Below are 7,561 nucleotides of genomic sequence, written 5' to 3'. Positions count from 1 at the left end.
GATATAAGCTCTAATTACATGTGCTATCCTACTGCACAAGAATTGTGGGATAATGTTAGTTAGATGTATTCTGACCTAGGAAATCAATCTCAAGTTTTCGAATTAACTTTGAAGTTGGGAGAGATTCGTCAAGGAGATGATTCCGTCACCAAATATTTCAATTCGTTGAAAAGGCTGTGGTAGGATCTTGACATCTTCAACACATACGAATGGAAATCGGTTGACGACTGCAACCACCACAAGAAAACTGTGGAAGACAGTCGTATTTACAAGTTTCTTGCCGGCCTCAACATTGAGTTCGATGAAGTGCGAGGAAGAATTATTGGCAGACCTCCTCTCCCATCCATTGGCGAAGTATTTGCCGAAGTCAGAAGGGAAGAGAGCCGAAGGAGCGTCATGCTTAAGAAAAAAGGTACTGGTGAATCAATTGAAATTTCTACTTTAATTAGCGATGCTGCGGCCAACAAGGCTGCAAATTACCAGCGCAGGTTTGATGATAAGCCACGGGTCTGGTGTGATTTTTGCAACAAGCCTCGCCATACACGCGAAACGTGTTGGAAGATCCATGGCAAACCTGTCAACTGGAAAAGCAGCAAACAAGGAGAGAAGAATCGTGGCTTTCCTACCGCTAATGAAGCCGATTCAAGTCCCTTCAACAAAGAGCAGATTGATCAACTCTTAAAGCTGATAAAATCCAACTCCTCATCCGGTACTCCTAGTGTTTTGTTGGCACAAACAGGTAGAAATCCTAAAGCCTTCTCTTGCCTAAACTTCTCTCCGTGGATCATAGATTCCGGTGCCTCCGATCACATGACTAGTTTTTCCCATTTATTTAGTACCTATTTCCCTTGTTCTGGTCATGACAAAATCAGAATAGCCGATGGTAGTTTTTCACCTATTGCAAGAAAAGGATTTATTAAACTAACTGAGAAAATTAATCTCAATGCTGTTCTTCACGTCCCCAACTTAGCCTGTAACCTTTTGTCTGTCAGTAAACTATCTAAGGATTCTAATTGTCGTGTTACATTTTTTGAATCCCATTGTGAATTTCAGGACCAGAACTCGGGGATGATGATTGGGCGTGCTAGGATGCTTGAAGGTCTTTACTACTTTGATGAAGTACCTGTTAGTAATAAAAAAGCTCAGAGCTTTAATAGTACTAGTTCAATCTCTGTTCGAGAAAAAATAATGCTATGGCACTATAGGCTAGGACATCCTAGTTTTCTTTATCTGAAACATTTATTTCCAGAATTATTTAAAGGGATTGATTGTTCTTCTTTTCATTGTGAAAATTGCATTTTTGCAAAATTTCATCGCTCTACTTATTTGCCAAAACCTTACCAGGCTTCCAAACCTTTTTATTTGATTCATAGTGATGTTTGGGGGCCTTCTAAAATCACTACTCTTTCTGGTAAAAGATGGTTTGTTACATTTATTGATGACCATACCCGCTTATGTTGGATTTATTTGATGAATAAAAAATCTGACGTGAAAAATTTATTCACAAATTTTTACAATATGATTGAAAACCAATTTCAAACCAAAATTGGTATTTTACATTCTGATAATGGAACAGAATATTTCAATGAGCAGTTGGGTGAGTTTTTGGAAAAAAAAGGAAATTTTTCATCAATCTACATGTCGGGATACCCCTCAACAAAATGGCATTGCAGAACGAAAAAATAAACATCTACTTGAAGTAGCACGTGCTATAATGTTTTACATGCATGTTCCTAAATATTTATGGGGTGAAGCAATTTTAACAGCCTCTTATTTGATAAACAGGATGCCTACAAAGGTGTTAACATACAAAACACCTTTCGATTGTCTCAAAACTTTTTTTCCTGACACGAGGTTGTTTTCTGATTTACCCGCCAAAGTTTTTGGATGTACTGCCTATGTTCATGTTCCCAGTCAATTTCGTTCAAAACTTGACCCCCGTGCTATAAAATGTGTTTTTTTGGGTTATTCCTCAAACAAAAAGGGGTATAAGTGTTTCGATCCTCAAACCAAGAAATTTCATGTGAGTATGGATGTGTCATTTGTGAAAACAAAATCCTATTTCCCCAACACTTCTCTTCAGGAGGAGACAAGTGGAGTAGAAGACCGTTTTTGGGATATTTCTATCCCGCTCCCCAATGTCATTTATCCTGCACAAAAATCACATCTGTCTGATAATGATCACTTAGGAGAACCAAGTTCTATGGTGCCTAGTCAAGAAGATTCTTGTTTAGAGGGAGAAGCACTACAAAATGATCTAAATCCTGAGCTTCAGGTTTATACTAGGAAGCGATTTCATCTGAGGAATAATGACCCGAATGTCTATCCTAATGACCCGAATGTCCACCCGAGTTCTGGCATCGAAATTTTAGGTAATCCTATTCCTTCTATTTCCGACCTTGATGCTCCTATAGCAATTAGGAAAGGTGTCCGAAATTGCATTAAACATCCTATTGCAAATTACCTCTCCTATCAAAGACTGTCTAAAAACCATAGAGCTTTCACATCTAGGATTTCACACTTGTTTGTTCCAAGGAATATACAGGAAGCATTGGATGATCCGAATTGGAAATTAGCAGTCATGGAGGAGATGAATGCTTTAAGGAGAAGTGGTACTTGGGAGATAGTTGATCTACCCAAAGACAAGAAAACAGTTGGGTGTAAATGGGTGTTTACGATAAAATGTAACGCAGATGGAAGCGTTGAGAGATACAAGGCGAGACTGGTGGCTAAAGGCTTCACTCAAACTTATGGGATCGACTATCAGGAGACGTTTGCTCCTGTTGCTAAAATAAATTCCATCAGAGTACTGTTATCTCTTGCAGTAAATTCAGATTGGCCTCTACATCAACTTGACATTAAAAATGCATTTCTCAATGGTGATCTTGAAGAGGAGGTGTTCATGAGCCTACCGCCGGGATTTGAGCAGAGACTTGGAAGCGACAGAGTATGCAGATTGAACAAGTCATTATACGGACTCAAACAATCACCAAGAGCGTGGTTTGAACGCTTTGGGAAGGCAGTTATCAGTTGTGGCTTCTCGCAAAGTCAAGCAAATCACACAATATTTTATAAACATTCAAAAAACAGTAAAATTGCAATTTTGATTGTTTATGTTGATGACATCATTTTAACTGGTAATGATGAAGCAGAGTTAGCAGCCCTCAAAGAGAAACTCGTAAAAGAATTTCACATTAAGGATCTGGGAGCCCTCAAGTATTTCCTCAGAATGGAATTTGCAAGATCCAAGGAAGGTATATTCGTTAATCAGAGAAAATATGTTCTTGATCTCCTTGGAGAAACAGGTATGCTTGGTTGTAAGATGGTGGAGACTCCGATCGAGCCTAACTTGAAGTTACAAGCTGCTAAGGCTGAAGAAGTCAAAGAGAGGGAACAATATCAGCGACTTGTCGGGAAATTGATTTACTTGTCTCATACGCGGCCTGATATTGCCTTTGCAGTCAGCATGGTAAGTCAGTTCATGCACTCACCAGGGGCAGAGCACTTTGAGGCCGTTTATAAGATCTTAAGATATTTGAAAGGAACTCCAGGGAGAGGCTTACTGTTCAAGAAACATGGACATCTTCAAGTTGAAGTATACACAGATGCAGACTGGACAGGAAGTGTTACAGACAGGAGATCAACATCCGGATACTGCTCCTTTGTAGGTGGGAACCTAGTTACATGGCGGAGTAAAAAACAGAATGTGGTAGCTAGAAGTAGTGCAGAAGCAGAGTTCAGAGCTGTTGCCCATGGAATCTGTGAAGTAATGTGGATTAAAAGAATTCTTGAAGAATTAAAGCTTTCTCACCCGACACCTATGAAGGTCTATTGTGACAACAAAGCAGCTATATCTATAGCTCATAATCCAGTTCTACATGATCGCACAAAACATATAGAAGTGGATAAACATTTCATCAAGGAGAAAATCAATGCTGGCATAATCTGTATGACCTACCTTCCAACAGGTGAACAATTAGCTGATGTGCTAACGAAGGGACTACACAAGAAGCAATTTGATAAGCTGACTAGCAAGCTGGCTATGGAAGATATCTTCAAACCAGCTTGAGGGGGAGTGCTGGAAATTTGTGTTAATGCATATAATAAGATAGTGGCATATGATAGTGGTGTTGGTGGTAGATAGTGGCATGTATAGAATATGATAGTGGTGTTGGTGGTAGATAGTGGCATGTATATAATATGATAGTGGTAGATAGTGGTAATATATAATATGTAAGTGGCATATAATGGGTTATAATGATGTTTGTAATATCTCCTATATAAGGAGTGTCATTTGGTCTTGTAAAATAAGAAGTTTTGAATATAACAGAAATATATTCCTTCTTCCTCATATTTTCGGAGTTCTTCTTCCTCATATTTTCTAAGTCATTTGGAGGAGGGTCCTGGTGATATACTTGTATTCTTGACTGGCCAAGAAGAGATTGAATTTGTTGAGAGGCTTGTCCAAGAAAAACTTCGACAGTTGCCAGAAGACAATCAGAAGGTCAAAGTTTTGTCGATATTCTCATCCCTTCCTTCAGAAAAGCAGATGCAGGTCTTTATGCCAGCTCCAACTGGATTTCGCAAGGTAGATTGTTGGTGCATGGTAGATTTGTTTTGGGTAGGGGATGACCAGATACATATTATTGTCATTATAAATGCCTAATTCGATGCCTTTTTATTGTAATTTTCGAGGGAAAACAATTAATGGATCTTTATTCAAGTCTGCCTTGAGTGTCATTGTAGTGTGATCTCCTTGGTTGAAGCTGATTCTGTAAATAATGGATAATCTCTGGCTGTAGAGGGCAACTTGTCATAAGAAATGCCGCAGAAAGTAATTCGAACTGACATGTTATTGCCAGTCATGCAATTGAAACTTTTATAGGCAACTATGCTTGTCTGAAGCCCCTATGAGCATGATTAATGAAATATCAATGGGTTGCTAACTTGCTATCAATAATTGGACAAAATTAAGTTATGTGAAGATCAAAAGAAGTCCATATCCTTGATCAGTGATTGCATGCCAAGTGCATTGACAATGATCTTACCAGCGTAAGGTTTTGGTGAGTGCCTGCAACGTACCTTAAACTCTTCTGGTTACTCAAATGCTCCTTGAAGCATACAAGGGTTTTAAAAAGTACATCCAAGTGCATCAGGATGGCACTTGCTCAGAACTAAAAATGGTTACTCTTGTATATTGCACGACTGTCACTAGTGTTGGTAGGACAGTCTGATAGAGTTCTCTGCCTTTTTGAAAGGGTGTCCCTGGTGTATATACTGAATCAGACTCTGCCTTTTTGGTAGAGGTTGTCCCTAGTGATGTTTTCATATATTTTAAGATGCTTCTAATCCTCTAAAATACTGGATCATGTATATTGATGTTTAAGATGAAATATATTGTGATAATCCAACTAATGGGCACTCTTTATTTCTTTGATCACTATTGGTTTTTGTTGTTCTTTTGGTATTAATATTTGGATTGGGCATGATTTTGAATATTGTGCATTGTAAGTGCAAGCTATACTTGCATTTTGGGTCATCTATTTTGTTGCTGATGCACTACTCTTAACAACTAAAGGTATCTGTGTGTCTAAGCACCAGTTACATGTTCTGTTCAGGTAATACTGGCAACTAATATTGCTGAAACTTCTGTAACAATACCTGGAATCAAGTATGTGATAGATCCTGGATTTGTGAAAGCACGCACCTACTGTGCTCATACAGGGATGGAATCATTGATCATTGTTCCAACCTCAAAAGCACAGGCTCTTCAAAGAAGGTAGGCATATTGGACTATAACTTAACGGAAAAAATCCATTTTATGCTTTATTTATTTATTTATTATTTTTAAGTATGTTTCTTATTCATCATATCATATCTTTAAAACATTTAAAAATGAGTGAATTTTTGTGAATTCATTCAATAGTCCTTTTGTTTACCTGCACACAATTTCCACTAAGGCTCCATTTGTTTTGAAGTAAAATATTTTACACAAAAAATTATTTTTCTTGTAAATTGATTTACACAAAAATGTTTTTATTTTTGTTTTTCGGCATTTGGTTGACACTTGAAACAAACACATTTATTGCCTAAAAGAGAAATTTTGATTTAATAAAAGTGTTATTTATGAATTTTTAGTGAGCTAAGATACTTATTTGAAAAGGCTAAATCTAAATGTGTTGAAAAGATGGTGAGTGAGTTAATTTTGTAAAAATGGACTTACGGAATTTTTAAAGGCAAGTCATTTTTGAAAAAAATGATGCAAAAATATTTTCTTTAAAAAATGTTTTACTTATTGTTCGACCAAACAATGGAAAATGAGTAAAATATTTTTGACAAAAACATTTTACGTTAAAATAAACGGAGCCTAACTGAAGAATAGATGAATGGATTTTAATCTTGTGCCTACTATATTTATTTCAGTGGACGTGCAGGCCGTGAAGTACCCGGAAAATGCTTCCGCCTCTATCCTGAGAGTGAATTTGAGAAACTCAGTGATTCCACAATTCCAGAGATTAGACGGTGCAACCTTTCAAATGTCATTTTGCAACTCAAGGCTCTTGGCGTTGATGATATTATTGGGTTTGACTTCATGGAAAAACCATCAAGGTGAAATAAATAATATAATGAGATTAGTTTAACACTTTTCTCAGCATTTCGCGATTGGCTGTTTGTGCATGCATTTTTTGATAAGTTCTGATTATGTCAACTTTACTAGGCCCAATGATGATTTTTTTGGGTTGATCACCTCATATTATTTGTTTATGTACTTTGTGTCGTTGTATTTAACTGCCTGTCTGGCCTCTTTTTTTTTTTACTATTTCAACAAAAGTCCTTCATTCCTTCTCATTTTTCTTCTTGTACTATCCAAACAACTTGATTGGAAGTAAAAAGTATAAAAAGTTAGGAATACATCTAAAATGTTGTTAATTAAGCAATGATGTTAAAAAAAGTCAATTAGATTGTTTTTAGCTTATGAGGTTTGCAAAGCATAATTTGTACCCATCTTATTGTTAAAGCTTGGATTAAAGCATGTTTTTTGGTTGGATTTGCTTTGATTTGTCTAATTATATTATTCCTTGGCAGTGCAAATTAAGTTTTTTTTGGGGTGAATCAGTGCAAATTAAGTTTTCATTGCATTTGCAGGAAGGTTTTATTGGGTTAATTATTATGCATATTTATGCCTACAATTTAGTGGAGCAATTTCTATAATCAGATCTAGGTACAAGGAGAGAAAAAATAGATAGAATAAGAGAAAATTCTCATTCCCCACTTGAATCCCTTTGGCATCAGTGTTGGGGTAAGCTTGCATTGCACAACCTTCAACTTCTCTAAAACTTGTGTTTCCATATTTAGTAACTTAAAGACTTAGTAGCAAAACTCATATAAACCTGCTTATGTCTATTAATGAAGACCAAATATCACAAATAACGTAAAATCTTACATGCATACCAATATTGCAGTCCATGTTTAAAGAAAATTTAGAAGATTATTAAAAGATCCTTGACTCCAAAAACATAATCAAACATCTGAAAAACTGAAATAGAAATGTTTGACTTCA

Source organism: Camellia sinensis, chromosome 11, assembly GCF_055761805.1.
Source record: "Camellia sinensis isolate YWXY chromosome 11, ASM5576180v1, whole genome shotgun sequence".
In the NCBI taxonomy this organism is placed as follows: domain Eukaryota; kingdom Viridiplantae; phylum Streptophyta; class Magnoliopsida; order Ericales; family Theaceae; genus Camellia; species Camellia sinensis.
Note: the sequence above shows the minus strand (reverse complement) of the source record.